The sequence below is a fragment of the Notechis scutatus genome, chromosome 1 (assembly GCF_049901735.1).
Source record: "Notechis scutatus isolate UNSWTSFEM ecotype Mainland chromosome 1, rNotScu1.2, whole genome shotgun sequence".
NCBI classification, from domain to species: domain Eukaryota; kingdom Metazoa; phylum Chordata; class Lepidosauria; order Squamata; family Elapidae; genus Notechis; species Notechis scutatus.
The window spans coordinates 213,246,807-213,258,408 of record NC_142009.1 but is presented as its reverse complement, the minus strand read 5'-3'; positions in this window follow the sequence as shown (position 1 = coordinate 213,258,408).

The window sequence follows — 11,602 nt, the reverse complement described above, 5'->3', positions numbered from 1 at the left end:
CGAGCCCTGCAGAACCCCATAAAGCAGTGGGTGAAGACTGGATCTCTCCCCTCCTATTAACACTGACTGAGAGTGGCTGCAGAAGAAGGAAGTGAACCAGGACAGCACAAAGCCTCCCATCCTCCCAGGAGAATCCATGCTCAATGGTATCGAAAGATGTCGAGAGGTCAAGTAGAGCAAGAATGGATGCACTACCCCCATCCCGTTCCCACCAGACATCATCCAAAAGTGTGATTAAATCCAAGTCTGAATCCCAAATCCAAGTCTGAATCCTGACTAGTAAGGGTCAACATGATCTGTTTTATCCAGAAACCTCTGAAGCTGCCATGCGACCACCTTCTCAACAACCTTCCCCAAAAAAGGAAGATTGGAGACAGGTCGGAAATTATCCAACTGGGTGGAATCCAGGTATGGCTTCTTAAGAAGAGGGTAGACCACTGCCTCCTTAAAGTGCTGGGGCACTGCCCCCTCCTATAAGGAAGCATTAATCACCACCAGAGTCCACCCACCTGGGAACCTTTCACAAGCCAGGAGGGACAAGGGTCTAAAACATAGGTGCTGGTGCGCATACTCCCTAGGATCCTGTCCACTTCCTTGAGAGCAACAGGGTCAAACTGTTCCCAGATAACTGGGCAAGAACCTGCCTCAGGGGCTTCCACCAGACCAGCAAACACACACGCATCTAACTGGGAATGAAGTCTTCCAGAAAACCTGCAAATTCCTCAGCACGTCCCTTCAGATGGACCTCAATCTCCTTCCCCAGGAGGAGGAGGCTTTTCTTAAAGAGGCCCGCTGGGTGATTATCTGCAGACACAATTAGCATGGAGAAGTATTTACACTTCGCCGCATGAATCGCCATAAGGTACACCTTAGTAGCACCTCTTAGCCAAATTGCCTTATCAATAGTGCATATAGGTAATCCTTATGACTCCAGTTGGAACCAGAATTTGTGTTGTTAAACAACGCAGTTGTTGAGAGAGTCATGCCCAATTTTGCAGGTTTTTGCCCCCATGGTTGTAAAGTGAATCACCATAGTTTTTGAGTGAATCATGGGCTTGTTAAGCAAACCCGGCTTCTCCACTGGCTTTGCTTGTTGGAAACTGGCTGGGAAGGTTGCAAATGATGATTATATAACCCCAGAACACTGCAACTGTCAAAAATACATGCCAGTTGCCAAGTACCAGAATTTTGATCATGTGACAATGGGAATGCTGCAACGGTCATAACTGTGAAGCCTGGTTGTAAGTTGCTTTTTTTAGTGCCTCAGTAACTGAAGTTGCTAAATGGGTGGTTGTACGTGCAGGATTACTTATAAACTCTACTCTTCCAAAGCAGGACAGATATCCCCATTTTAAAAAGAATCTGTGCAAGTAAACTGTCCACTCAAGAAACAGAAATACATATTTTCAAATGCAATTCAGCTATACTAATCGTAACTCTATAGCAGGGATCCCCAACCTTTTCGACGCCGCGGCCCGGTTCCGACATCAGCTGGGCGCTGCCCAGTCCGGCGTCAACTGGGCGCCGCCATCTTTTATGACGAACGCAGCGCTTCGGTGGCGTCACGAGCGCTGTTTCGTCATAAAAAGATGGCGGCGCCATAGCGCTTCTGGTGAGCTTTTTCGGGTAGAAATGGCTTTCTACCCGGAAAAGCTCACCGAGCTGGCGCCGCCATCTTTTTATGACGAAACAGCGCTTCCGGTGAGCTTTCTACCCGGAAGCGCTTTTTAAAAAGATGGCGGCGCCCAGCAACCTGCCCGGTAAGGGTTGTTCCCATGCCGGTGCACCGGTCCGCGGACCGGGGTTGGGGACCCCTGCTCTATAGGACATTTTGTCAATCCTTAAAGAAGGAGATAGAGAATGGTGCTTGCAAGATAGTTCTTTCTGGCTATGCCCATTGAACCAGCTTAATAGATTGGTTGTCAGAAATATAGAAAAGGTTTGTGCTGGTTCAGAAGGAAAACACATCTGAGAGATGTTAATAGCAAGAATTTTGTGCCCAGGATATATAGCAATTGTTTAAAACTCAGTCCTTCTTGAGATGACCCCCCCCCTTTTTTTTTTTTGGAAGAACCTGCTATATCAGTAAGAGAAAGTACAATTCTATTTTATATCCCTTTTTAATAGGGTCATTCTGTGCCTCTAATATATGGATGTAGGTGACCTCATGGTTCACTTTTATATTTGGTTTTGACAGATGTATCCTGCTACCTTAGTGACTCCTCCGTCAATTCACAGGCTTAAGAGAAATCACTAGCAGAAGCATGAATGTCATTGCTCACATTTCAAGAAAGGGTTCTATGTGAACACATCAGGAAGTGCCGTAATAGCGCACAGTCTCATAGCATTCTCCATTTCAACAAGTTTCAGATGGACAAAGCTCCTCCAGCTGAAAGTACCAGTGGCATTTAATTTGATCCTCCTCCTCCATTTCCTTTCCAAAATGCAAAAGGGAAAAGGAGATAGATAATTGATCTACAGTACAAGACCCCTTAAGCAAAGACTTTCCTTTCTCCTGGTAGGCTTATTTCCCCCATTTTTCCATAAATATTTTTTAAATGCTTACGCCTAATAGGCTGCATACCAATACCTTGTGTAAGCAAACCCAGCTGATAGTCCTAAAATAGACAGCTAATTCTCTAACCCAATTAGATGTTGATGAAACGGGCTGCTTTACAAATATCAGGCACTATGCCCGAGAGATTATATTTTCAAAAATAAATATGTCAACATGTGCTGTATTTTTCTACCTTGTACTGTGTGACAATATGAAGCAACTAATGAGAAGGAACTAATGAGAAATCAATATTTGCTGGTTTTATAGAAAAAATAATATGGAGGAATGACAGCTGAATAATTCATCTTCCACCACTTCTTCCATCACAAAGTTGGCAAATAAAAAAAAGGAAGCCATTTATGCATGAATTTGGATGATTGGGGGGGCAGGGGTGGTAGTTAGAGCCATACAGGATAAGGCAGTAAGATGAAACAGACAAGAGCATATATAACAGTGATGCTGAACCTTTTTGTTGTGGTGTGCCAAAAGCATGTGCGTGTGTGCTGGCACTCACAATGCAACTCCACCCCCCACTCCTTTACCTGCACTGCGCATGCGCATGCCTCCTGGCTGATTTTTGGCCCGTTTGAGGTCTTTTTCGCCTTCCCTGATGCTTGAGGGAAGCCTTTGCAGCCTCGGGAGGCCGAAAAACGGGCCTTATGGAAATACCAGAAGTGCTTGTTTTCAGCCTCTGGAGGCCTCTGGAGCCTGGGAGAGGCCATTTCTGCCCTCCCGGGGGCTTGAGGGAAGCTTCTGCAGCAGTAGTGGGATTCAAAGTTTTTTTTTACTACCGGTTCTGTGGGCATGGCTTGGTGAGCGTGGCAGGGGAAGGATACTGTAAAATCTCCAGTCAGGGTGGTATTTGCTGGTTCTCCGAACTACTCAAAATTTCCACTACTGGTTCTTCAGAACTGGTCAGAATCTGCTCAATACCACTTCTGCTCTGCAGCCTTTGGAGGCTGAAAAACAGGCCCGTTTCGGCACTTCCGGTATTTCCGGATTAAAAATAAAAGTTTGGCTGGGGCTCATGTGCCTGCACAAATGGCTCTGCATGCCACCTTTGGCACATATGCCATAGGTTCGCCATCACAGATATATAGCAATAGCACTTATACTTATATATTGCTTCATAGTGCTTTACATCCCTTCTCTAAGTGTTTTACAGAGTCAGCATATTGCCCCCAGCAATTTCGGTCCTCATTTTACTGATCTCAGAAGGATGGAAGGCTGTCAACCCTGAGCTAGTCAGGATCGAACTGCTGGCAGTCAGCAATTAGCCTGCAATTACTGCATTCTAACCATTGTGCCACCATGGCTCTTATAGATTGGTATGACTGAGCCATTCACTCTCTCTCTCAGCACAACCCATCTCACAGGGTTGTTTGTTGTAGGAAATACAGAAGGAAGAAGACGTATTAGTCATCTTGGGTTATTTATAAAAATAATAAAGCCAGGGTTAAAAATGAAACAAATGTACATCTTGTACTGCCACCACTTAAAAAAACAACAATAAAGATTTCAATGCTTTATTTTTTTTGGGGTGGGTGGGGGGTGGGGTGGGGGTTGGAAGTAAGTTTGGGAACTTTAGTCTTTAAAACATTTAAAATTTTTGCCTTCCTCAAAATGTTCCAATTGTAGTTGGAGATGGATACAGGAGTTCATGCCTGCAACCTTTCACAAAAAAGTCAATTATTAGTGCGACATTTATTTATTTACATTTCACTATTTTCATCATTTCTCTAAAGTTGATAATTTATTTGAGCTACTTCTATTTTGCATTTCTTGACTACAATTACAACAGCTTTTCTTTTAGTTTTTGGGGGAGTATGTAGAACAGGCTTTGAATATTTCTTCCTTTAGTTCCTTGAGTCTGTGAGCATGTTTGATGTTTTCTTCTAACATATTTGTAATATGATTTGTATTAACATTGGCCTGCCAGTATGCTTCAGATATGTGTTCTTCTACCTTTTCTATGGATTCCAGAGTTTGTTTAATTTCAAAATGTAAGGTGTGGAAAATATGAATTTAATCTGAAGAAACTTATGAAAAGTCACAAAACTCCACGAAGAAGTTAGCTTGGACTTTTTTAAAGGAAGGAAGGAAGGAAGGAAGGAAGGAAGGAAGGAAGGAAGGAAGGAAGGAAGGAAGGAAGGAAGGAAGGAAGGAAGGAAAGAAGGAAAGCTATATGTAGATGAAATAGAAACTGTTTGTGAAAGTGCCATCATTGCATTTAGGAATATATTATATTTTTCAGTGGTAAAATAAATAGAACATCTCTGTCTGTTTTAAGATTTGGATTATTTCAAATCATGTCTCATGAGTTTTTTGTATTAGTGTGGTAAACAAAATGAGGCAAATAGAAAATGTCTTTATATATGAATATGTATTTATGTGCCAAGAATACCTAGCAATCTTTAAATCATACCTACTGCATCTTCAATATGGATGATGTGACTAATATCAAAATATTGATATGATTTGCTTATGGAATGTCTGTGTGACTTGTTTAATATGTGTCTGAAGGCTACATCTGGGCCTGATAATGTTAGAATGCTGTTATTGTTCTCCTGTATAAAAAAGAAAGGCAACAAGCAAGAGTGAATGCAAAAACTACTGCTAGAGTTGTACATTTTCTAAATGTATCTTAAAAATAATTAGCCAAATTATGACTGAGAAGAAGGTATAAGAGCAAAATCTGAGAAGTACAATATGATTTTATGCAAGAAAAGAGCTGGATTATATGCATATAAGCAGGATTTTTCTCATTGCCAAGTTGAGAAAAGTATGTATGAGAAAAAAAGGCATTTATTGTGTATGTATTGATTTATCAAGCATACATCATAACATCCATAACTTTGAATTAGGAAGTACTTTCCACCAATATAGAGTTAAAAATGGTTGCTGAATATTTGTGTAGGATGAAAGTAAAGCATGCATAAGAATAAATGAAGTGCATAGTATGCAGTTCCACATAGCACACAATTCTCCTAGCAGGGAAAATAGGTGGGTTGTTTCATTGGTCTATTGGTGTATTACCCATGTATTTTTGGATACATTTATAGGAGAAATGTAGTGATGTTGGAAATGGGTAGGGCAGGGTATTTGAATATGAGTATATATTTTGCATGCAGATGATGTTGTAGAACTGACTGGTTGGTAGCATGTTAGAAAGTGGCACAATTCAATCAGTGTAAGAAGCGGTTCATGTGCCAAATGCGCGCTCCACATTTTAAAAAGCCTCTAATATTTATCTTCAACTGCAGCCTTTGTGAATGAAACAGCTGAAGTGCGGCAAACTGCTCCACCATGTGAATCAGCTGTGCTCTAATCAAATGAAATAAAGCACAGGAAAGAGCAAGGGGCAGGCGGGTGGGCCCACATGCTCATTGCAGCAAACCGGTTTGGAGCCAGCTGATCATCGGAACAAGGGGTTCGCCCAAACCGGTCCAAACCGGGAGAATCCCACCCCCGATGTTAGACTATATTTTATCTATCTATCTCTATCCTGTGTGCGTGTGTGTGTGTGTGCGTATGCGTATGTATTATTATTATTAATAATAAGGGGAGAGGAAGAAAAAGATTGAGCCATGATTGGATTGAGTTCTAATTACATCTTACACAAAAAGCTAGCTGGGTGACCTTGGGCCAGTCAAATTGTCTTGGCCCTAGGAAACAGGCAATGGCAAATCACTTCTGAAATCTTGCTAAGAAAACTGCAGGGACTAGTCCAGGCAATTGGCAAGAGTTAAAAACTGACTTGAAGATACGTGTGCACCTATGCTATGACATACACACACACACACACACCATCTGTTATTTTTGTCCATCTGTTAGTTCCTAGTTCCTTTCTGTGTGCCCATAGAAAAAAGCTAGTAGATCACTCAGGATCTCAGCCACCCACACCAGGTGAATTGTACTGTAGTTATTCCTTTCCAGAATTTATTTGATACGTTTCCAAAGACTAAGCAAAAAGTGATAACTTATCGGCCAATTCAGAGAAGTCAACTGTAAATGGCAAAGTTAACAAAACTAGCAAAAGGTAACTACACTACTATATATAGCAAAAGCCTATACAAAGACTACATTAAACATCCTACTCTAAAGTCTAATGATGGTTATGGATTTAGATAACATCAAAGAAAAGTGGGTGGCTGGTGGGAAGGAGGCTTAATAAGTGGTTCTTAGCCTTGATAACAACCTGGGAACTCCTTATTGAAAGCCCACCAATTACTCCTAACTGAGAGGGACAGACAGAAATGACTAATGACTATGAGATACTGCAGCAAACAGGATACTGTATCTGAACTAAATGAGGTTGAACCAGACTCACCTGGATTTAGCAAGGTTTTTCTTGTGCTCTTATCAAATGTTATCACTGACTCTGTGCTATCTCTTAAACTTGGGGTTGGGGGATAAGTGGGTGGGAAGGCCTATCTTGGCCATGACTGCTACAGTTTGTAGCATCATTCACACATTTATATGTCTGTGCAGTGTGTATTGAGCCATAGGAGGAATTATTTCTAAGACCTAGACCACTGAATGTCACAATGTCTATGCTTATTCAGGTGTGTGTGTTTGTGTGTGTGTGTGTGTAAATTGTTTGTTGCTCACCTTGCCACAAGGCGACTCTGGGAGGCTTACAACATTCTTGTTCTTCCAGTCGTGTGGCAGTCTTATGCTACCTAATCCTTCTTCTGATGGTGCCAAGACTAAATTCTAGTCATACCGAGGCATTTAGCACAGCAATAGGTCTGCTAAGAAAAGAAAACAATAATGAAATAGATAGGAGTAGGAAATGTGCCACTTGCTGCACAGACATATTTTAATAATGGAAGTAATTACGTTTTCAATTTTGATTTAATGAGCCACCTTGCTTGATTGGCTTTGTTTTTATCTCTGTTTTCGTTGTTGCTTAGCCACTTATTGACAGTAAGTTGGGATCTAAATTCAATCAACAAACAAGCCAGCAAATTAAAGAAATCAGCAACATTAGAAGTCTGAACAGATAATGTCTGCGAGTGGCAATAAAAAAAATTTTTTTTTGAGCCAGTCCCATTCTGAATCTTTCTACTTCTTGGTGGCTAAATTGGGCATGGATGAAAGTTCTATTTATTTCCAAATTTGGGTGTATATATAATGCTTACAAAACTGAGATGAATTACAGCGGCTCAAGTTAGGTGCCACTTTGACAGGTTCCACATGCCAGTTTAAATCACTTTTGAATGGTGAGCATTATTCCAAGTGAAGGAGATGATGCCAAACCCGCTGAACTGTTTAGAGCGTTATGGGTATTTGGATGATGAACCTAATAAACCTTCCAGGAAGAGAGCTGCCACCAAATGTGAATTCAATTGCTGCGCACGGGTAGCCAATTAGGAAGTTGTAGGTTAGAATAAATACAAGTAAAATCAGAATCTGACCTCCATTTTTATCAGTCAAATACCAATATAAATTTCTGGAAGCAGAACTCTGCCTGGCCATGTTTGTGTGTATACAGCTACAATAAAATACAATAAAGATACATTTTCCTAGTGCATCAACCTTATACCTTGACTCTTAATTTACAAAGCAAATTGAACACATCAGCAAGTGGAATGGGAGATTTTTCCTGGAAGAACAATTAAATGGCTATTAAAAGGTCAAACCTTATGTGCCATTATTCCTGCAATTAGTAGTAATGTAGTGTTTCTATAAGGAAAATAGCCCAAGAGTGGCTGATCTGCATTGGCCTTCTCTTATACATAGAAAAGGGGGACTTTAACCGTTTATTCTCCTAGAGAGGCCCATAGTCCAACATTTTGCTTCTCATAATGGCCAATGTTGGTGGCCAAATTAAACATCTGTAGATTAATTATGCATTGAAGAAGGATTTTCTTCCTCCAATTCTTGGGGTCCTTCTAACTAGCTTCATTGGTCCTGGTTAGAATGTTTTGAGTGAATGAGTGAGTAAAGTTTTCCTGCCTTCTTTCCCTATGCTTTGCATGCTTTCGTACTTCCAAATCATGTCCTCTGGGCTGTGTATTTTTTTCCTAAGCGAAAGGATCAGAAACATCCTTGCATTTTCTGATAAGGCAGGCGCTCAGGGACCTCATCATTTGCATTGCCTTCTTTTGCCTCCCCCCCCCCTTGCAAGTCGATTTGAGTATCCAGGTGATTGCAACTTGCATCAAAGACTTCTGTTCTTATCAGTGACAGAGTCCCTCCAGATGTAAGCATCAGCCATTGGGTTTCAAGATTCAGATAAGTCGAGGGTTCCCATTACATTTCCTTTTATCTCAGGTGAGACACTCTTACATCTGTCTACTTCTTTAAAATAAATATTCTTGCATATATCAGTGTTGCGAATGCTGCAGATATTTGGGAAGGAGGGAAATGAAACCAGTGACTTTCCAAGTTGTGCTGACTTTACCATCAAGTATGTTAGGCAGGATGGCCAAGGGGTAGAAGGTTTAGGTTAGCATGATATGGATAATATCTGCATTTCTCTTTTTGGCTAATTGGATTTGGGATTCAAACAGCTGAAGTTTGCCTATTCGCCTCTTAGCTGATTTGCTTTATGATTAAAATGGTTTTGATTGAAACTTATGCTCCTGTCCCAGACTGGGAACCAACAGGCTATTTGAGAGACCCCCTATTTTCCACAATATTTGCCTGGCTGATTTGATCAGGCAGTTTTGATGTACTCTGAGTTTCTGCAATGAAACAATGGCATCTACAAGGACTATAGAAGCAGCCTGATTTGTTGCAACCCCTGTCCTCTGGAATGAAGTTCCTTACAAAATTCAAGTGAGTCTCACACTTCTGCCATTTTGGAGAACCACGAAGACCTGTCTCTTCATCCAGGCCTTTGGTTGTAGCTCCTTTGGAGGAGTTTTGTTGTTGTTGTTGTTGTTGCTGCCTGGTTGTGCCATCCTTTTTTTTAAAAAAAGAATTTTATTAATTTTCAATAAACAAACATACACAAACAAAACACAAAACATAAAAACATAAAACTTCTTTTTGGAAAGGGGCTTAGTCCCGGGTTACTTCTTTTGGTACAGACATAAATGAAGTTCATGCTCACTTTATATACCATTTCTTATCTTATTTACCATTCTATATTTTCTATATGGCTTCTCCCCTCTTTTCACTCTCTTAATTCTATTTTATTTATTTCATCTCAATTTAGATCATTATGCTTATATCTTTTGTCCGTTCTGTTTCAATTATCTATTTTTCTTTTCTCATTAACACAATATTTCTCCTGTAATCACTGATTGAAGTATTACGCTTTTATATCTTTCCCCTAAATTTAACACTTAAAATAATATATAATTTTCATTTTGATTCTGCTTAGCACATTCTAAGCTTCATACTACATTTTAAAATAGAAAAATAATAAGTTTATAATATAATTAAAACAATAATCTATAGCAGATTAAACTATCATTAAATCTTAAGCATTTTACACATTCCCTTTAATATTTTATTAAATCATATAATGTTCCAGTTTTCTAACATTGTTTCAAATACAAATACAACTATACTGTCTTATGTACTTTTGCAGAATCTCTTTTTTAATTATATTTTTACCCATTATCTCTGAAAAAATCCTGTTTCTTTACACCTTGTTTCAAACCTTTATAACTTCTCTTCCCTTTTTTCCCTACCTCTCTTCTCCGATCTAGCCTTTTTACCCCCCCGTCTCTTGATCTCCACCCTCTTAGTCTCCACTCTCTTCTGTATTTCTCTTTTCTGTTGCTTCCTGACATTGTATCGATTTTTCACCTTATTTTTCCCTTTTTTTTAAGTCTTAAATTCTCCATTCTCTTTCCCCTCTTTCCCTTTTCTTCCCCAGCTAAAATTGTTTGTTCATTAAAGATGGCTTCTTCTTCATCATCCCAACCTTCTTGTTCTTGTAATTCCTGATAGGTAGAAATTGCCATTTCTAGAAAATGAAAAACAGTTCCAGAAGAGCCCTTCCCTTCTTTTTCCTCTTCTTTTAGCTTTTTAAATTCCATTTTCAATTCTTCAACAGATAATGCCATTGTGAAAGTTTTTTAAACAACCCAAAAGTTTTTAGTCTTTCAAATAATAATTTCCAAAAGTCCCAAAGTCACCAAGCAATCCAAATAAACACAAGCTGTTTCATTTAGCACTTTCTTCTTTTTAAACTTTCTCTTCCTGGGGTACAGTTCAATTGTAAAGTTCCAAAGTATATCTTTTAGAAGTCTTATAACAATTCAACTCTGATCTTATAAGCTCCAAGCAGTCTCCTCCAGCAAAGTCTTAATATTAATTCTGTACCTCTCCCTTCCCACTTATAGCAAAAGATTTTTTTTTAATTCCAATGTTCAGAAATCTTTAATGACCACTTGACTTTAATTTTCAAATTTAATTACCTTGATGCCAAAAAGGGTTTTCCCGATTTCCACCTGCTATTTCCATAGGGAAGGAGAGTGAGAAAAAAAACCTTTCCCTTTTAACTTTCTTCCGCTGCTTGTTACGATCTTCTTTGGGAACAATGTATCTTTAATGAAATCAAGTTTCCAGGGTGTTTAGATGTTATTGGTTATCCCGGTTCAGCCAAAAACTTTCACTTTCTCAGCTTCCTCCTGCACATTCTTGTCCGGATGAAAGCTTCTTTGTGACGGCCATTGCTGACCGCTGCTCCACCGCTTCTGGAAAAGGGAGTTAAGCCAGCTGAGGAGGGGGGTTGCGATATCCCCGGACCCCTGCTGGATCTCCCCTATCTTCAGTCACCTCTACGGGGTGACCATTAACCCCCAAATCCAGCTGGATCGGGGCCACTCCACCGGCGAGTGCAGCAGGAACCGCGCACGATCGCGGATTCCTACCGCCACCGAAGCCTTGCAAACCGGAACTCTCTGGTTGTGCCATCCTTTTTATTGTTGGATTTTTATTGTTGTACAGTTGTATGCCTGTGAACCATCTAGAGTTTTAATGATTCTGCCTTCCTCTCATATCATCTCTCATATTACCCTAGAGAAGAGCTTTTCCCCTAGCAGATTTCTAGGAGCTGCAATGAAAAAGAGAATAAATGTT